Source organism: Triturus cristatus, chromosome 8, assembly GCF_964204655.1.
Source record: "Triturus cristatus chromosome 8, aTriCri1.1, whole genome shotgun sequence".
Classification (NCBI taxonomy): domain Eukaryota; kingdom Metazoa; phylum Chordata; class Amphibia; order Caudata; family Salamandridae; genus Triturus; species Triturus cristatus.
This window is the reverse complement of record NC_140591.1, coordinates 281,823,562-281,845,115: the sequence shown is the minus strand read 5'-3', so window position 1 is coordinate 281,845,115 and position 21,554 is coordinate 281,823,562.

Sequence of the window (21,554 nt, the reverse complement as noted above, 5' to 3'; positions counted from 1 at the left end):
AGCGTTCAAAAAGATCCTCTAAACTTGCATATATTGTGATTATTGCACTGAACACCTTGAAAGCCATGAAGCTCAGTTAGAGTCGAGAAGAAAAATAAAACAAAGTCAGTTTCGACCTTCAATATTAGTAAAAGTTTAAAAAGTTGCCAAACGGTTCCCAGCACATGAGAGTCTAGATTGTTTTAGAATCCTGTGCTGAAGACTCAACATTGCTGAACATCATATCCATAGATGGCAGCCCCTCAAGAACTTCCAGTATCATAGCCAAATAGGAAAGGTGGTTATCTCTGGTTGCTACATCAGCCGCCGGGGAAAAGCTAGATGCCTGCCCGCCTGAAGCTGATGCCTGTATCTCTGAAGCAGAGCAGATATCCCTATAAACAGGAGTGGAAGCATCCCTTGGAGGCACTAGAAATTCTGTCATCAACATGGGAATACGCTGTGGACAAATGCACATGTGGGCCTGCAAAGGCGCCAGTAGCGATTCTATGTCCGGGTGCACAACCAATGGAAGTGTCAGACACAGGTCCAACGCACAGCCGAATCCACAGAAGAGGGGACGGAACACAGGCAGGATACCGTCTAGCCAGACCTGTCTGTAAGACAGGAACCAATGCACTCTCAGCTCTCGCAGCTGAGATGTAATCAGGTAGGACACCATGCGCTCACGATAACGTCGTTCTAGCAGTGTTCTCTCCATTTTTCTGAGGGATTGCAAGGTCCATTGCAAAGCAAGAGTATTAAAATCAGGATGCCGCTACTGAAAGCTGGACCAAAGGAAGCCCTCCAAAAACTCTTCCAAGTACGGAATGAATGAAAGCTGGAATTACTCCAAAAAAGGTCTGAAAGGTGGTTAAGAGACCTGATCCAAGTCGCTTAAATAAGTGTACGATACAACTCGTATCAGACACGATAAACCATTTCTCCGAAATAGATTGGGAAGTTCGTATGAACCAGTGCCTGTATCTCTGCTGAAGTCCTTGCAACCTGGAGATCAAAAGCCTCTCGGGTTGAAGTTAAGGCCACATTTTGGTGAAACAACATGGCTTTCAGTCTGCTCAGCGAATCAAACCCTATACTGGAAACATTCAATGAAGGCCACAGTGGTGCCTCCCTAACTGTGCGAGCCGGGTGAAACAATACTTGCTTACAGCAAACAACCATGAAGTTTACTGTGTCTAGATATGCGATACCTGGCTTCATTCCACAACCAACAGCCTTAACCATTCAGTACTAAATAACTTCTATTCAAAAGCAATTCAAAAACGGCTAAATCACGGCAGCTGGGGAGCCTTTTAAGTAGCAAGATAAGTTTGCTTTTGACGCAGTACACGTTCCATGAAGCGGCACCTCTATGCACACCAAAGACCCACTTAAAGCCTTCCCGCAGTCTTTACCTCTTAAGAAAACTTCAGTGTCCTTATTTCGACACCTATGTCTATACGTTAACTTCCAGGTTTCCTGTATGAACCCTTCACCCAACGCTTCATACCTGCCAGCTTGGATGTATCTAAGGCAGCATTGGAACTGAAATGTCGTGATTGGCAGTGTGATATAGCCATGAATTAACCATTCTGTAGATGGTGACTCTGCTACAGTGAAAGGTAACTTCTCTAATTTCTCAATGAGCAGCATGGTGTACTTGGCATCTCTGCGTGCCATAGTCAACTGTCTGTCAGTCAGATTAGAAATCGAAAACAAACTTGTGCTGTTAATGTATTTCCATGGCACGTGGCCTGAACGCAATTATTGCAGTGTTCAGCTTGAAAGCATAATAGAGCACAATTGATATTGCCCATGTTGTAGAATATACACATTTTGTTCCATGTTGCCCAATACATAAATAAGTGAAGAAAGTGTGGTCATACCATTGTCTACCACAGCCAGGGCCTTTTCTAGGTTAATCCTATCAATTTCACGTAATCTCTCAGCAGAATCCTGTTGGGAGACTTTCCATAGTTCATTGCAGCTGGCATAGAACAAGCGTTTCTTACACGATTTCCTGGGACCTAACAAGAAATCCCTAAGATCCATGTGTTCTGCTAGAAGGGAAAAGTGCTGTTTCATCTGTTGTAGTGTTGAGGTTTTTAGCCGTTCTAGGCACAACTTCCCAACACTATAAGAAGTCCTTACCCCTGGGTTGTCTGTGTGTACATAGTGTGGGTCAGGACTATGGATACTAAACCCTCTGGGGGTACCCTTGAATCTTGCTCGACACCTATTTGTGTCGACAGGCCAAACCAACCATCCTGTCCAATTGGGAGCTGAAGAATTGTATGTACCATTCTGTATCATTGCACCCAGCTTTGCCTCACTTATCAGTGTGTCATTCGATATACCTGCAATAGGTATGGGTAAGGATATGTGTGATGTTTTCAGGTCTTTAATTTTTGCAAACCCGTAGCAGGTAGTTTGTTGCACTGTTCTGTTCAGGAATACTATCTGTAACGGTATGAAGCAAGCTCTAAAAAATGCCTCTTTTCCCTGAACCTGCCAATGTTTCATCCCTCAGATGGATTTTGTGTCTATTGTGTCCTTCCAATAGTCGAAACCTTGTATTGACAGTTAGGAGATGAAAGGTGCTGAATTTATGAGCTTTGTGTTAGCATCATTTTCTTTGCAGTTGTATTCGTTTGTACTAACTTATAGTAGTATGACATTGGGTCTGATGTATTGAACCCTGAAAAGTATGCAAATTTCTGTGCAAATGTGTCAGAACTACCTTTCGGTGGTGTCGGGCAATGTTCCCATAGGTGGTAAGTGTTTACAACGTGTTGAAACACTAGCTCTGTGCAAAAAGCGATGACCATAATGCTGGTAACAAAACATACTATCGTAGTCAGGGGTATCTTCATACAATTCCCCGTTAGAAAATGCAGCAGATTGTTCTAAATCTGAAAGCATAATATTTACAGTCTCTATGTCCCAATCATCCGAGAGTGTACTCGGGGTAATTAAATCAATAATTGAAATTTTGATCACGTGTAGAATTTTCAAATATTCAGTAGGACCAAATACATCATAATAAACTCGATTCCATACTATACCATCCGGTACTGGAACTGCTATAATGGTCACTAGGGACAAGTTTCTTTGTTCACGGTGTGATGACGCATGTGGTTTCAAGACCAAGTTCACAGGTTGTACTGCAGAGCGTTGTGGGAGGTAATGTCCATTCAGCAGTAGGAAAAAGACAGTTACTATGCCAATCCAAATTAACAAGAACAGGATCCCTAATGCTAACCAAAGATGCAGCCAAGGGGACACAAAGTAAGTCTTTTTTAGCCAGAGATAGAATTGTCAGAATTGTTCTTTTTTAGAGATGGGTGGCGTTTTCTCAGGTTCACTTGGATCTGAAGAAAAGTCATCGAAGTTGATGAAGAAGCCAGACGCAGTTTGATCTATCCTTGGGAGCTCAGCAGTGTTTGTAGAACTAGCAGTTGCTTCTTGTGAAGACACGTTGATGTAAAGTTCATAGTTGGGCCGAATTGCAATTTGAATTTCAGTAGTATTTTGGTGTTGCTCCATTTCAACTGGTTTGATTCGTCCTCCGTTATTGGCTGCTCCCACATCTTGCGCATAGGAGTCTTGAAATGTTATTAGTCTTTCCATCTGAGCCTCCTGTATAGTGGCCAAGGGGAAATCGACAGCTACTCGTACTCCACATGGCCTGCTGTTGAGAATCGGCCACATAGTGTGGTTTGATCAGATCAATGGAGACAAATATTTTTTCTTTTCAGCCAGCAAGAGGCAGAAGAAGTACTGTTCTTGTTCCTTGAACCGCCAGGACAGGCACAGGTGTTCTGTAGGATGGCCCAAACTCCTTCTTGTACACGATCTTTTCTCTGACCAACCCCCAGCCTTTGGGACCCACACAGGTCTTGCCCGAACCGATTTCACTTCCCTAATGGCGGTGCGTTTTACTTGGACATTGATTTGCAATACCTGGAATTCATTGAGTCCCTGCAAAACAGCCGAACGATCGTTCAATTCGAAAGGTTTTGCATTCACCACTGTGCTGGCACAATCGAGGTCAGGTACCGATATTCTTATCACAAACAGGATCTCATAGGGGGTACGTCCTCCCAAGGATTTTCCTGGCATATTTCACTGCCCTATGGACCCTGTAGGTGTCACCTATAGGTGATTGACCAAACTACTGCCCGCACCTAATAACCTTGCTGTTAAGGATGCTTCAGGTCCCGGTTCTTCTTCACCACCACCGAATTTCCCTCAGGGTAAGGAGTACCGCAAGGCCACACCCATACTTTCCATGGCTTTCTTGTAAGCCACAGAGTAAAACGTAGGGCCACGGTCCCGCTGAAGACTCGCAAATCCTTTACAGCAGTTCAAGAGCGTCAACCGAGCGCTGAGGCCAAACCCATAGAAATCTGAAGCATGAATAAACTGCCACCAAAATATACTTGTAAGCCCCGTCTGAGTTTAAGGGGCCACAGTGATCCAAATAGACACATCTGAAACGAGTAATGGTGTTTGTGGTGGTCGTGCTATGGTGGAACCTTTCATCTGCTGACAGATGTCGCACTTTAATTCATAATTACCATTATATCAAAGGGGTAACCCAAATAACCCAACAGCATCTGGGTGGATAAAACAATATATATGAAAAATAATGCTTTGGAACAAATATACTACTCAATATTAGGCAGAAGAAACACCTGAATTATTCCTTCCTATGCAATTTACTTGCTAGATCAATCAAAAGAAATTTTTAAGTCCTAGTTCACATAAGCAGTTTAAAAAAACTCAAATAACTCTTTAGAGAAAAAAGATTTTTTTATATATATATACATGTATTATCTTATTTCCTTCATGTATGTATATATACAACAACAATTTGTTATATACAATACAATATATAATTTGTTATATTCATCCAATCAAAACAGCTGACAACTGTTCCCTCTTGCCCTATTAGTAATACGAGGATGCTTTCTATTTCTTATATCAAGAGCATTCCTATCCAACAGGATCACCACAAAGTCTAGCGAGGTATATAATTCCAACCTCACTGTTTTTTAAGACTCTCAGATTATTCGTATATCTTTTTTAATTCACATCGGTGTCCTCCAATACAGTCGACGCGTTTCAGCCCTTCTGGTAGCGGACCTCATCAGGACTAGGGCGTTTAAGGAGAAAAATCTTTTCGTAACAAAAATTCCCCAATTCGGTGTTGATTGTAACGAGTCTTTGCTGATAGTATCTCCTCTTCGACTTTTCAAAGGGAGCTAAAGTAAGTCGGGGACGAAGATTTACAGGGACTTCGTATAATTTAAGGGCGTGCGTGATGAATCTATACTTATTAGCCTAGTGGTCTCATGTAGAACGCCATTACTCCTCGGGTTTGCACTTTAATTCATAAGCCTTTGTTTGGCCACCAGATCGCCGCTTCAGTAACAAAACTATAGCAGTGACTCCTGCGTATGCTGAGCCCAGACCATCGTGTGCAGCTAGTATTAAACCTAATTGGCGATCAGTGGTAGGTATAACTCTATCCCCCACTCCTGGAATTTGAGAATACGGTGTGTTTTGCACACCTAATTTATAGGAATATTTGAGTGGAAAGCCCTTTGGAACGGCAGAGCCATTCTTTGAGCCGTTGATAGCTATCAGTATATCTCCGTCAATCCTCATGCTAGAACGAGTGATTGCAGTCCCGGCAGCAGTTCGCACTGTCACTTTGTTGGCTTCCTCAGCCAGAGAATTCCCTTCAACGTGTACGCCAACATGCTGATGACTCAATGTGTGAATAACTTTGCCACTTGTTCCCATAACAATGTTTGCTTAATTATGCAACCCTTGGAATCTCTAAACCCATTCTGACCCCATTAGTGAAGATATTCATTGTAAGACTGCACAGTAAAATGAATTGCACAGTATCAGTGTGGGGAATTCCAGATCTGTTTACTCTAGTGCCAATATCAGGGCTTTCAGCTCTGCCAACTGTGCTGTACAATCTCCTAGAAATTGCGTAGTCTTATTGCTGGGATGGAACTTGCCATCTCGCATATGTCCCTTCACTATAGCACATACAGCGCTATGTTGCTGTTTACTTCCTATGGCAGGTTGAGCAGATCTATCAGTGTAAATGATGTATTCATATTTTTCTAGAGGCAAGATTTCATTCGGGAGAGGGTATTGTTCGTACTGCAGGAACACTCCCGTTTTTAATGTAGAATCGTATCTGTAATCTACATCTGTTGCAGTGAGAGAATTAGCCAATTGAATCCATTGCAGATATAGTTCTTTCGCATTTGGAATGCTTTGGTAACAGCTTCTAAAGTTGGTACCGGGGTTACGACAGTTATGTGTTTCTCCTGTGCTAGTGCTCTTTCTCCCACTACAGCAGTCTGTACTGCAGTGAATCTTTTTCAGTTGCCGCAAATTGCATTTCAGCATTTGTGTATAAATATGATTTGTATGCAATTGGAACTGTCTGACCTTCATTGAAAGTGAGATAAGTATATCCTGATAACCCGGGGATGACCCGGATCACCAAGTTAGCGGTATTTCACGTGTGTACAAATGTTTAGATGCTATCATGCCTACTTGAACTAAACAGAGAGCATCTGTGTGTTGTTGTGTCCACTGGTGTGGTGTGAAATCGGGTCTGATTAGGTCGTTGAAAGGTTTCACTGTTTCTGCGTTATCTAGAATGTATGTTCTTCCAAAATTTAGAAATCCTAAAATGGATTGCAAACCTTTGAGAGTCTTAGGAGGTTGGAGCAGCGTGCACTTTTCTAAAAAGTTGGCTGCCAGTCTCTTACCTTCACTTGACAGTTCATATCCCAAAAATAGGACATTGAGATGGGTAATTTTTGATTTTTTTAAACTACATTTGTAGCACAAATTGGTGAATCTCACAATTATGTTGTTCACCCTGCTCAAGTGTTCAAGTCATTGATCGTCCGTCAGCTAGATGTCATCTACATAGGACACAGCCTCCTTGTCATATGTTTGTAATAATTCTGACACTGCTGCTGAGAATAGCCACGGGCTGTTCTTTTACCCTTGAGGGAAACGGCAAAAATTTCGCTGAATGGAGAGCGCAGAAAATGCTGTCACATATCTCTTTTCCGGAGCTATAATTTGGCAGAAGAATCCATTTGAGATATCATATGTTGTTTTATATTTATTCCGCACAATGTTATACATTATTGAGTCTCTATCTGCATTTTCACCTGCAAATGTTCGTGTGCATGTGTTCAAATGTCTGTAATCTAAAACTAGACGATATGTGTTGTCAGGTTTAATTACTGGAAACAGAGGATTATTCATCAGGGAGGTGCAAGCCTCAATTACACCTTGGTATTCGAGTTGATCTAAGACTTCTTTGACCTATCTTTTTGCATAATTTTTTATAGGGTACTGTCTCTGTGGATTTGGAGTAGATTTTAATGGGATTTCGTGGTGGGTAGACTCCACGTCCTACTCTACATGGTTGCGGTATAATGTCAGAGCTAGTGCTAGCGCCCACTCCTGCGCATATGATTGTTTTAAAGATTCTGAAACGAGGTCGGAGAAAGCAGGCAAAATTAGGCTTTCCCCCTTTGGGCAATCCATCACAAACTCAGGCGGCCCATTTCTTTGTGCTAGCAGAATGTTATATCCATATGTTAAGTTCTCCCAAAAGAGACCTTTCTTGAGATGTCCCCCTCTATTTGGAGCGTAATTTCATACAATCTATGTGGGACACTAACTCTGGAATCAGGTGTTTGCACTGTGATGTGCTCATTAAATACTGCTGTCACCAGAAAATCCTTCAGGTTCTAGCAAGCTTTTGTTACTTCTGCCGCGCTGTCTAGCATCCTCAGAGCCCATTCCCCATTCAGTAGCTAAGTCCTCCGTAACCTGGGCATTTCTAATTTTTAAGCCAGCTACTTTCTTCTTTTTGAATTGAGGTTTTGCTTTACGTTGCTCTTCAGGTTTTTTTTAATGTTATCATGATTCCTAAGGTTGTACCTCTTTTCAGAGGACTCCCATTGGGGAAACCCCACCCCTTGATCGTGAATTCTTTTCTGAATTATTATTTTTTAGATTTTTGTTTTCCCATTTCATTTTAGAAGAAGTGGGTGCTTGCTTTGAGTTGTCTTTGTCGGGACTACCCGCCATTTGCTTTAGCTCCCAAATTATCTCTACCTAATTCAGCATTCGTTTCTTCTATAATTTTTGGTAAGTCTTGCTCCCTATTTTTAGTTTCTATTTCCCTTAGGCGGCTGTGTATGGCCACTGCTGCTGGCTCCCCCTTTATGTTGCTCAGAATTATTGCTGAGACTTGGGCAAAATCACCCAATAATTTCATTCCCAAGTCCAGGGCAGGTCCTGTATTTATTTTAACACTTCTGGAACTACTGCTAAGAAAGGAGTACCATGTATTCTGACGTAAACGCCAGCATAGATTGTTCCCCAAGTGGTACAATCCTCAATTGAGGGAATCATCCCCATCGGCAAGCAAATGGTTAGCATTCTATGATTTTCCTGTGGACCCGTATGGGGAAATACTGCTTCCAGCTGTGCAATTTTCTGTGCTATCCAAAACGGAATCTGCTCCTGTTTAGATGGAATTGTCCCTATTACTGACTTCAGTGTCTGTGTGATAATTGTAGGTGTGGTCTGATGTGGACCGACTGAGCATTTCTCGCAGGTTGGACTGTTAATGTTTGCATGACAAATCGGACAATGTGTCTGTATAGCCTGACCATGTCTTTGTATATTTTACGTATTTTACGTACTTCATCCACTGATAGTGTATCTATTTTGGGATGTGGAGTGTATGTCGCTAGGACTGGTCAGGTTGCTCCTTCTATGCTTAGCGGACCAAGTCTCACAACAGATGTTGTTTGTGGGAGGGCGCCCTTAAACCAGCTTTTATGCTGCTGGTAAGTTAACGGGACTTCAATGTCTACATAAGGAGTGTATTCTTCCGGGGTTCTGCTACATATGTGGAATAATTTAGTCACCTGGTCTGCAGGTGGGAACTGAACCCAAGAATAGCATACCTCTGATACGAACACCTCGTGTGCCTCGATCACGAAGGTAACACAGCCACTGGGTACACCGTGTTCTAACAGCTTCCTAGTGACTGCATGTCTGCAGTTCTCTGTGATTGCAACTTTGTCTTCCCCTGGGCCTGAACCACTATTCATGGACTCAGTCATTCTTAGGAAAAGTTCTAGTACCTAAGGGTTTTGCACAATGTGAAAACTATATCCTTACAAACTTTTCTAAAACCTTCAACCAATAAACAGAGTATATATCTGCTCAGCTGAGGCGGATTTCCCCTACCCACTTCAGACATCTCTGAAAAGGTGTGAGTAGGGCTTTCTGAGAAAGCGCAACTGAACTACTCTGATTTTATCTGTTAAGATAAGAACCAAACCAATGTTGGCGGTGCCATGTTGTGTAGTTCCTAGGAGTCCCCCATGACCTGCGCGTTCTGGATGACCTAAACTGAGGGCTTGGTGTCCCAACTTCTTCCGGACACCCCCACAGGATATGTCAGCCGTTAGATTAGCTAGCTCTACAGTGCCACTACCACCCCCTCTACTCTACAGTGGTTAAGGTCGTTTCTGGCAACCACTGAACATGACAACCCTGATTCCTCAGGGATCGTGGAAAACAGTACAGTACTTTTCGCTGAGACACTCGTGCTTGCTTTCTCCTAGAAAATACACAGGATGTCTATTAAAATGTTTCAATACGTATTTATTGGTCCAGCGACAGCCTGGTGTAAAACATATGTGCTGTGACAATCAGGAGACAGAAGCATACGAAAGAGATTGCTAGTAGCAATATAGTGAATAGTAGATACATTTCTACCATAGTGCTAACAAGATGAACAGAAGCAGTTCAGATAAAAACAGAGGCATTTGTATATTCCTAAAATGCATGCCCTAAGTAATTTTGCTAAAATGCACCTAGCCTAACCTGGATGTTTAGGTGTAGGTGTGGATCTCTACGTGTATCTGTAGCCAAGAAACCCCTAGGGATGAACCAGCCCCCTCACCTGATGGTTTAGAGCTAAGGACTCCGTCTCTGCATCGAGGATGACAACCCACAAGGGATGTCAGACTGCTGTGTGTCGAAGATTCTGCATGCAGGACCCAAGCTTGGAATGAATTCTTCTCTAATTTATAGGGAGGAGTGAGGGTCTTTTATACTGAAGTGGTCACTCCAGGGTTTTTTCTAGAATCAATATGTTTTTAAAACAATCATGGATGTTTTAAAAATAATCATAAATGTTTTGAAAACAATCACCAATGCTTTCTAAACAAGTGTGATCATGCACAGCTGGCTGTTGGCCAAGGATGAAAAAAAAAGTGGTGACCCTTATACAGAATAAATCTGTCATGCGTGGGGACATGTTTATGTACGTCAGGCACAGGGATTCTGATAGAAGACTAAGAGCCTGGTATCAAAGAGACAGTAGCAAGCTATTAGGTAAAAGGTCACCTGTTTAGAATCGTTATAGTCGTGTGGATGGGATAATGTATGTAAAATGGGGTATACATAATGGGACTATCCCATAAGACATGACAGTATCACTCATTAGTTTAGCTTATTCTCACTCACCTCACACACTCACACTTAATCATATATACTCTTACTCACACACTTTGACTTTCTCTTACTCACACTATGTCATATGCAGACTTATTTACCGTTGAACTTAAAGACAAATATGCGGCAGATCACAAAACATTTTGGCTGGTGTAATTAAATGTCCTTGATTGTAAGGCAGTGCCTAATGCCACCAATGTTTGTGACCATATTATGAAAGCATTTTTGTGGAGGAGGTAATGTGTGGGATGTATGTTTGTGCATATTGAAACAGACCTACAGCAGCGGAGGTACAGAAACACCACAATGCGAAAAAACAACACAATGTAGCATGCTACAAAAACAGCAATGCCGCAAAAACACACAACAGTGCAACAATCTAACACGAAATAGAAAACAGCATCAATATACAATAAACCAATAAAACTAAACATGACAGCAGTGCACCAATAACACAAAGCAACATGAAAACAACACAACAGCTGAAATCTCTGTTATGCTGCATCAGGTTGTGTTTTCTTTTCGTGCTCTAATGTTGTAGTGTTGCATTATTGTGATATAATTGTGCTTGTGCTCTGGGCTGTTGTGTTATTTTATGACAACTTGTTGTGCTGTTTTAAAAATATGCCATTTCATTAGTGTGCTGCTTTATTTTGGGGTGTTTGTTGTGTTGCTCCTATGCTGTTGTTTAAGTGTGTTACTGTGTTATTGCCCGTTGTACCATTGATTTGTTTTTGTGCTGCATTTTTTTGTTTTGGTTATATTGTGTTTTGTTGCTCAGTAATTGTAGTTGTGTGTTATTTTGTGTTATTGTGTTAAATGTTGTTTTGGTGGTGATGTGATGGCTTGAGCTGTTGTGCTTTTAGGCTATATGAATACATTGCATTATTGTGTTGTACTGTGATTATTGGGTTGTGCTCTATTTAGTTGGGCTGTGTTGTGCCCTGTTATTGTTAGGTACGGCCGATTCACAACAGTTGGCCATGACCTTTTGATTTTCTAAAATTATAAAGTTTGTGAGGCTGCTTCAGCCATTGCCTAACTTCACTGTAAGTGATAGCATTCTGCTCTTTCACCAGGAGCATATTCACATTAAACCTAGTTTCCTTTAAGGTTAGGGGCTATAACAACTATGGGGCCAATTCACTTAACTAATCTGAGACAAAATCCTAAACTTACTACTTTTGGTATTCACAGAAGGCATTTAGTAGTAGTAAAGTTAGGATTTTGTCTTAAGTTAAGATTTTGCCATCAATTATGATTTTGTCTTAAATTAGGATTTTGTCTTAAATTAGGATTTTGTCTTAAATTAAACTTAAGTTTTGGTCTTAAGACAAAATCCTAGCTTAAGACAAAATCCTAACTTAAGACAAAATCCTAACTTTACTACTACTAAATGCCTTCTGTGAATACCAAAAGTTGTAAGTTTAGGATTTTGTTCTGTGGATCGGCCCCAGTGTGTTTTTTAGACAAACATATTTTTGATTTTAGGCAATTTTTTAGATATGGGTGAGGGCCATGCAGCTCCCCCAACAATAATGTTTTAAAAACGAAACAAGTCCTGGCAAAGTCAAAATGCTGGCAGACAACACAGCTCTATTGGTTTTAGCAGAACTATTTTTGTAGCCTTGTTACTTTGCTCTCTGTGTGTTATTATTGTGCTGTGCTGTTTTCTGTAGCTACTTTAGAGCTGAAGGCAAATGTTTCTCCAATGACAAACAACCATTTTCACTGTCTAAGTTGGTAGCACGCTGCTCAGCTTTTCAAATATTTAAGACATCAGTCAGCCTAAATCTTTTTCTACCCGAATAACAAGTTTTTACTACTAACCTGCCAAAATGTTGTGTCTAAAATATTAACTGCAACAATATCATGTCAGTAACTATATCTGCAATTCAAGATGTACTATTGGTATCTTCATGTATATGTAAATTGACCATATATAACTTTAAGTTACATAGTTATGGAGTTAAGAACAGTAAATCTACACTTACCCAAATACACATACCCTCACAATATGGCAGTAGTAGATATGATGGCCAAGATATTTGGGCCTTTTATATAACCGTAATTAAATTCCCTTTCTTTGTTCTACCCCAAAGGCACAAAACAATGTACTTTATGAAATCCCCTAAAAAATAAAGCATTCTGCGAACAGTAAGTGAACAAAATTGGTAAAGAACAGTTGTGAGAGACAATCTAAATTGCCTAAATGTATCATGTAGCCAGTCAACAATAGAAGGAAAATTATGTTTTCTTTGAATGCATATTAAATGTAATGTAGTTTGTGTTAATAGTTCCAGATGCAGTGATGGCTCCACCGCTATGGCGGAGGAGCGTCGCCCCACTACCTTCACGCAGTGAGAGCAGCACAAACATAAAATATAATGACTTTTAATTATTACCATTTTATGGGTTTTTTGCCGGCGAGGGTGAAGCTGCTCTGGTTACGGAGCAGGACAGGAGAGGAGTGGTTTGCCCACTCCTGAGTGCACAGTGACTGTTTGGTCAGCCCTCTCGGTCTGACCAAACCAGTCATGCACACTTTCCCCTTCTCCATGCAGGCTGCACTTCAGCCTGCATGGAGAACGTGCCCACCCCTCCAGCCATTGGCCAGCAGATACCTCCCCAAACTAGCTCGCTGGGTTAATGTTCCCACTTACTCTTTGTGGTTGCTTAGTGTCTTTTATTATAATGATGGTAAAATCAAAATCGTTGGGATGGTTATAACACATATTCCTTGCAGTGCAGAAGAGCTAGTGTGATAAACACCATGTAAAAACACTCACTAATGCATTGGCACACCCACCTATATTTGAATGCATACTGTGGTGGCTGCTGTGGCATTAAAGAGGTGGGGTAGAGTGGGGGAGGTAATGCAGGGGGGAAGCCCTGGGCTGGGGGCAGCACAGGGAACATAATATAAAAAATGCTTACCTGCCATCTACAGCATTGGTGCTCTTCTAGCCTCTTCTCCTCGACTCCTGGCAGGCCACAGGCTCCCCTACGCCAATCCAGTTGCTGGTCTCATGCTGGTATTACCCAGCATGAGAGCAGTGCCGTGATTGTTGTGAGCACCCTAGTTAGGCGCTCACTAAGGGTCTACGGCCCTGTGCTTGCTCTCCGACCAGTTGTACAGCACATCTTAGGTGGAGAGATTAATTGTGCATGACGGTTTGGCTGGCATTAGACGGCTGGCCAAACTGTCATGCGCTCTTGAAGCAGTGAAACCAGCCCTCCTCCTTCCTACAGCTGTATCATGTCCGAATGAAGGCCTCGGCTCAGCTGCAGGAAGAGAACGAGGAAAAAGAAAATGAAAATAACCTCTGTTATTATCATTTTATTTTTCATTTTTCACTGCTGAAAAGCAGTGGGACGACGCTCCTCCTCAGAGTGACACTTTTTTTTACTAGTAAAAACAAGAAAAGAAGTCCATAAAAGTGATAAATATCAGAAATTACACCATTTTGATCAACTAGAAGTGCTAAAATGATCTTGAAACTGCTGCAAGACATCTGAAATGGAAGGTTACACGTGCCATGGAGCTCCTCAAACTCCAAAAGCGCAGTGAGGCAGCAGCCCACATGGTCAAAAAGCTTTGTTTTGTGCTTTTTAACCCCTTCGATGCTCATAACGGAGCGGTTCCGTCATGGGCATCGGTTGGGCTGTGCTCATGACGGAACTGCTCCGTCATGGCACCCACCCATGGGGGAAGCACAGGCGCTCCCCCCATGGGCAGCCCAACATGTTGGCACAAAGGGGGATGGCAGCGGAAGAGCTTCCTCTGCCAACCCCGACCCCCCCTCGGCGATCCTGTGACGTCAGCACACACAGCGCGCGCCGACATCATCAGGAAGCGCTGGGGCGCTTGGAAGCCATATGCTTCCAGGCGTCCCAAGGAGGAGGGTAAGTGTTGTGTGCTCCGGTGGGGCAGGGGAAATATTTTTCAGCTATATTTAAGGTTTTCAGGGGATTCAGGGTAAGGAAACTTTAGGGGATCCACGCGAGCCATACCTCCTTGGAATCCCCTGGGTGTCTAGTTTTCAGAAACATGTGGGTTTAGTAGGTTTCCCTCGATGGCCGCCGAGCACGGGGCCAAAAACCCAGGTGACCTCCCTTGCAAAACCAGGTAGTTTTGAGATAGACAATTTTGATGTTGCCTCAATAAGTTTTGGGCCCTTGTCTGCCGCATGTACTTGGGCCTCACACACGAGTGAGGTACCATTTTTATTGGGAGACCCAGGGGAATGCTGGGTGGTAGGAAATTTGTGTCAGCCCGGTGATGCCACAACTTTCAAACACAAAAATGTTTGGAAAAGGTGATTTTTTTCAGCTAAATTGGAGGTTTGCAGGGGATTCTGGGTAAGGAAACGTTGGGGGATCCACACAAGCCATACTTCCCTGGAATCTCCCGGGTGTCTAGTTTTCAAAAATATATAGCTTTGCTTGGTTTCCCTAGGTGCCGGCAGAGCTAGGGTTCAAAAACTACAGCTAGGCACTTTGCCAAAAAAGGGTCATTTTTCAATGGGAAATTGTGGAGTGTCCATGTTGCGTTTTGTGCCGTTTCCTGTTGCGGGCAAAAGGCCTACCCACACAAGTGAGGTACCATTTTTCTCGGAAGACTATGGGGAACGCGGGGTGAGTAGAATTGTGCGGATCCATGCAGATTCCAGAACTTTCCACCACAGAAATGTGAGGCAAATGTGTTTTTTTTGACAATGTTTTAGGTTTGCAAGGGATTCTGGGTAACAGAACCTGGTGAGAGGCAGTCAAGTCACCCCATCCTGGATTTGCCTTGGTGTCTAGTTTTCAAAAATGTAGAGGTTTGCTAGGTTTCCCTAGATGCCGGCAGAGCTAGGGTTCAAAAAGTACAGCTAGGCACTTTGCCAAAAAAGGGTCATTTTTCACTATGAAATTGTGGTGTGTCCACGTTGCATTTTGTGCTGTTTCCTGTCGCGGACACTAGGCCTACCCACACAAGTGAGGTACCATTTTTCTTAGAAGACTTTGGGGAACCCGGGGTTGGTGGAAATTTGTGGATCCACGCAGATTCCAGAACTTTCCACCACAGAAATGTGAGGAAAATTTGTTTTTTTGGACAATTTTTTAGGTTTGAAAGGGATTCTGGGTAACAGAATCTGGTGAGAGGCAGTCGAATCACCCCATCCTGGATTCTCCTGGGTGTCTATTTTTCAAAAATGTATAGGTTTGCTAGGTTTCCCGAGGTGCCGGCAGAACTAGGGTTAAAAAACTACAGCTAGGCACTTTGCCAAAAAAGGGTCATTTTTCACTGTGAAATTGTGGTGTGTCCACCTTGCATTTTGTGCCGCTTCCTGTCGCGGTCACTAGGCCTACCCATACAAGTAAGGTACCATTTTTCTTGAAAGACTTTGGGGAATGCAAGGTGGGTCGATATTTGTGGATCCATGCAGATTCCAGAACTTTCCACCACAGAAATGTGAGGAAAATTAGGTTTTTTTGACAATTTTTGGGGTTTGCAAGGGATTCTGGGTAACAGAACCAGGTGAGAGGCAGTCGAGTTAACACATCCTGGATTCCCCTGGGTGTATAGTTTTCAAAAATGTATAGGTTTGCTAGGTTTCCCTAGGTGCCGGCAGAGCAGGGTTCAAAAACTACAGCTAGGCACGTTGCCAAAAAAGGGTCCTTTTTCACTGTGAAATTGCGTTGTGTCCATGTTGCGTTTTGCACCGTTTCCTGATGCAGGCACTAGGCCTACCCACATAGGTGAGGTACCATTTTTCTTGGAAGACTTTGGGGAAAGGTGGGTGGGTGGAAATTTGTGGATCCACGCAGATTCCAGAACTTTCCACCACAGAAATGTGAGGAAAATGTGTTTTTTTGACAATTTTTTTAGGTTTGCAAGGGATTCTGGGTAACAGAACCTGGTGAGAGCCAGACAAGTCACCCCATCCTGGATTTCCCTGGGTGTCTAGTTTCCAAAAATGTATAGGTTTGCTAGGTTTCCGTAGGTGCCGGCAGAGCTAGGGTATAAAAACTACAGCTAGGCACTTTGCCAAAAAAGGGTAATTTTTCACTGTGAAATTGTGTTGTGTCCACGTTGCGTTTTGCGCCGTTTCCTGTCGCGGGCACTAGGCCTACCCACACAAGTGAGGTACCATTTTTCTCTGAAGACTTTGGGAAACGTGAGGTGTGTGAAAATTTGTGGATCCACGCAGATTCCAGAACTTTCCACCACAGAAATGTGAGGAAGATTTGTTTTTTTGGACAATTGTTTAGGTTTGCAAGGGATTCTGGGTAACAGAACCTGGTGAGAGGCAGTCAAGTCACCCAATCCTGGATTTCCCTGGGTGTCTAGTTTTCAAAAATGTATAGTTTTGCTAGGTTTCCCTAGGTGCCGGCAGAGCTATGGTTCAAAAACTACAGCAAGACTTTTTGCCAAAAAAGGGTCATTTTTCAGTGTGAAATTGTGGAGTGTCTACGTTGCGTTTTGCGCCATTTCATGTCGTGGGCACTAGGCCTACCCACACAAGTGAGGTACCATTTTTCTTGGAAGACTTTGGGAAACGCGGGGTGGGTGGAAATTTGTGGATCCACTTAGATTCCAGAACTTTCCGCCACAGAAATATGAGGAAAATGTGTTTGGACAATTTTTTAGGTTTGCAAGGGATTCTGGGTAACAGAACCTGGTGGGAGCCAGTCAAGTCACCCCATCCTGGATTTGCATGGGTGTCTAGTTTTCAAAAATGTATAGTTTTGCTAGGTTTCCCTAGGTGGCGGCAGAGCTATGGTTAAAAAACTACAGCAAGGCTTTTTGCCAAAAAAGGGTCATTTTTCAGTGTGAAATTGTGGAGTGTCTACGTTGCGTTTTGCGCCATTTCATGTCGTGGGCACTAGGCCTACCCACACAAGTGAGGTACCATTTTTCTCTGAAGACTTTGGGAAACGTGAGGTGTGTGAAAATTTGTGGATCCACGCAGATTCCAGAACTTTCCACCACAGAAATGTGAGGAAAATTTGTTTTTTTGGACAATTGTTTAGGTTTGCAAGGGATTCTGGGTAACAGAACCTGGTGAGAGGCAGTCAAGTCACCCAATCCTGGATTTCCCTGGGTGTCTAGTTTTCAAAAATGTATAGTTTTGCTAGGTTTCCCTAGGTGCCGGCAGAGCTATGGTTCAAAAACTACAGCAAGGCTTTTTGCCAAAAAAGGGTCATTTTTCAGTGTGAAATTGTGGAGTGTCTACGTTGCGTTTTGCGCCATTTCATGTCGTGGGCACTAGGCCTACCCACACAAGTGAGGTACCATTTTTCTCTGAAGACTTTGGGAAACGTGAGGTGTGTGAAAATTTGTGGATCCACGCAGATTCCAGAACTTTCCACCACAGAAATGTGAGGAAAATTTGTTTTTTTGGACAATTGTTTAGGTTTGCAAGGGATTCTGGGTAACAGAACCTGGTGAGAGGCAGTCAAGTCACCCAATCCTGGATTTCCCTGGGTGTCTAGTTTTCAAAAATGTATAGTTTTGCTAGGTTTCCCTAGGTGCCGGCAGAGCTATGGTTCAAAAACTACAGCAAGGCTTTTTGCCAAAAAAGGGTCATTTTTCAGTGTGAAATTGTGGAGTGTCTACGTTGCGTTTTGCGCCATTTCATGTCGTGGGCACTAGGCCTACCCACACAAGTGAGGTACCATTTTTCTTGGAAGACTTTGGGAAACGCGGGGTGGGTGGAAATTTGTGGATCCACTTAGATTCCAGAACTTTCCGCCACAGAAATATGAGGAAAATGTGTTTGGACAATTTTTTAGGTTTGCAAGGGATTCTGGGTAACAGAACCTGGTGGGAGCCAGTCAAGTCACCCCATCCTGGATTTGCATGGGTGTCTATTTTAAAAAAATGTATAGGTTTCCCTTGGTGCCGGCAGAGGTAGGATTAAAAAACTACAGCAAAGCACTTTGCCATAAAAGGGTCATTTTTCACTGTGAAATTGTGGTGTGTCCACGTTGCATTTTGCGCCGTTTCATGTTGCGGGTACTAGGCCTACCCACACAAGTGAGGTACCATTTTTATCGGGAGACTTAGGGTAATTCAGATTTGTAAAGCAACTGTTATTACCTATTGACTTTCATGCATTTCTGCCTTCCAAATGAAAGACAATGTGTAAAAAAGAAGTCATTTTGAAAAATGACCTATAATTTTCAAGCTAGTATGAGTATTCCCAATTTCGGAAATGTGCAAATATGTGTTTCTAAACTCTATATTTTGTTCCCATTTCAGAAATACATAGGTGTCTTTCATACCGATGTTTCCATGTATACATTTTCCCAGAATAATTGCTACATACCCGGTACATAATAAAAAACCATTGCAAGTCGCTGCTCAGTTTTTGGCTCTGGGTTCGTCGGGTTCTTGATGAACCTATAAGTCCTATATATCCCCACAACCAGTAAGGTTCTGCGGTTGTAACGGTATATTGCTTTCAAAGAGCTATCATAATTTGAAGAAGTTACAGTTGAAAACGTTGACACAAAAGGCTGTTTTTTTCAACTAATTTTCAATGTTTCCTATATTTAACTGTTAGTTTCTATAAAGAAACCTTGAAGGATCTACACAAATGACCCCTTGCTGAATTCAGAATTTTGTCTACTATTTTAAAATGTATAGCTTTCCAGTATCCATTATTGCTTTCATACCCATTTCTACCATTACCTGGAAGGAGGTTGAAAGCACATAAAATAGCAAAAATAGACTATGTACCAGAAAAATGCCAAAACTGTGTAAAAAATGTTGGTTTTCTGACAAAAGTTTGTCATTCCCTAAAAGCTGGGTGATTTCAGCCCCACAAACCCTTTTTTGATACCATTTGCAGGGAAAAACCCACATGCTTTCATTTGCAGCACTTTTTTCCCATTTTTCCCCCCAAAAATAAAATTTAGCTGTATTTTGGATCATTTCTGGGTCCACTCCAGGGGAATCCACAAACCCTGGGTACTTTTAGAATCCTCAGGATGTTGGAAGAAAAGGACGTAAATTTAGCGTGGATACCTTATGTGGTCAAAAAGTTACAGGGGCCTAAGCGTGAACTACCCTAAATAGCCAACAAAAAGGCTTAGCGGGGGTGGGGAGGGGGGGTGTTCTAGCAGCGAAGGGGTTAATCCAGGTGTACTTTGTATGCCGGGATCTGTATCATACCCATTCTGTATGATAGGAAAAAGAGAAAACTTCAAGTCACAGCATGCAAAGTACAAGTACAAGGTGTTTGACTATAAACTTCCACTGGGTGGTCGACATAAGATCTGTAACTACAAACTTGCAAACAACCCCGCACAATGTGTGCACTATTGAATGGTGGATGGCTACACACTGTAAGATGCTGTGTGACTACACACTTTCACACAGTGTGCGGGAACAAACTTCACAGGTGATATGAATGCAAACAGTCACAGAGTATATGGGAGCCATTTTTAGCAGATAAACAGTTCTGGCATTCACAGAAGCTGGCGGCTGCCACCCTAATGTGAAGCGGCTGGTGCTACTGTCCTGTCACCATGTTCCGTGCCACCATGACACTCTAGTACGAACTGCCATGTGCCAATCCTGGTCGGGCATAGATTTCTGTGAGGTTGGGGAGTCTGGTACCATTAACATCCCTAGCTCTATTAACATTTTACTGACTATTAAAGAATAAATAGATTAATTTGAGGAAGTTCCCAACCAAGAGAAAGCATCCCCTGTCTGGCAGTGCTTAGTTTGTAAAAAAAAAAATAAGTCAGGGGGCTACTGCAGCTTGCACAACTCGTTACCCTTTGTTGCACTGCAAATGTCAGTACCAACACAACAGCTAATTATCACACTCTTACAAGTGTGATAATTTAGACTATCCCAGGGCCTCAGCACTTTAAGAATGGCTTGGGCGGCAGGTATTAGTTACTTTTGATGTATATTGAATCAATAAACAACTGTTGTTGTGCTCATCTACAAAGTAGAGAAACAGTACCACTATGTAGCAGAATGTTATAATCGCCGATGTCGACAGTTAAGTTCCAGTGCCGAGCACTGGAAACTACCGGCTCAAATTAACCACTGCTGTCCGGGAGCTCTCGATGTGCCTCCCCTGCCTGAACATGAAGCTATGTCAGGACCTATGCAAGGATGATGGAGCTGGCTGAGGTAAGATGTAAATGCATTTTAATATTTCATTACCTGGCAGAGATGAGGGGAAAGCTCACATCAATAGCAGAGTAGAGAGGTGGGAATACATCACTGGCAGAGAGGATCACTCCAGGATGTTATTCTTGTTGGTGCGTGTCTCTGACATCCAGCCACAGGATGTCTTGTCACTTGAGGCTGCTGCAGCAGTCCCGGGCTGAGTGATTCTCTTGGCTGATTGATGACTGCAGCCAGCGCAGCTGAGCCTCTAAGCCATGGCTTGGTCAGTGCCAACTATTTTGTGAGTTCTTGTACAGAGGTGAGGCACCACTGGCTGCATAGTGTGCAGGGTGCTCTTACCTCTGCCAGAGCATTGTCTCACGCTGATTAATGCAGTGGCTTCTGTGTGCCTGGCAGTGCTGGTGGTGTATCATGAGGTGCTATATGTGCGACTTATGCATTTTAGTGCGGCGATGAGGACCACCACACTAAAAGGTGTAAGTCTAACCCCTGAAGTGTGGCACTTGGCAAGGCTGCATTTTGAAGCTTACAGACCAAAAATTGCATTTTTTCATTACAATTGGTCATAAAATGCACGATAAACTCTGTGTACAACTGCTACCAAGTGTATTTCTAGGTGCAGTCTGCAAACTTTGCAAAATGTAATTCACAGAATAAAATACAATTAGTCTCTGAAGTCACAATTTATCTTTCACCAACTTTCGCATACTGTTGTCATTGTTATTACGCGATACCAAAGGGGATGATGGACGGAGCGTTTGAGCAAATCAAACACATACCCCTAGTCAACTGATCTGGGTTTAATCCATCATCATTCTTTAGCTCACTC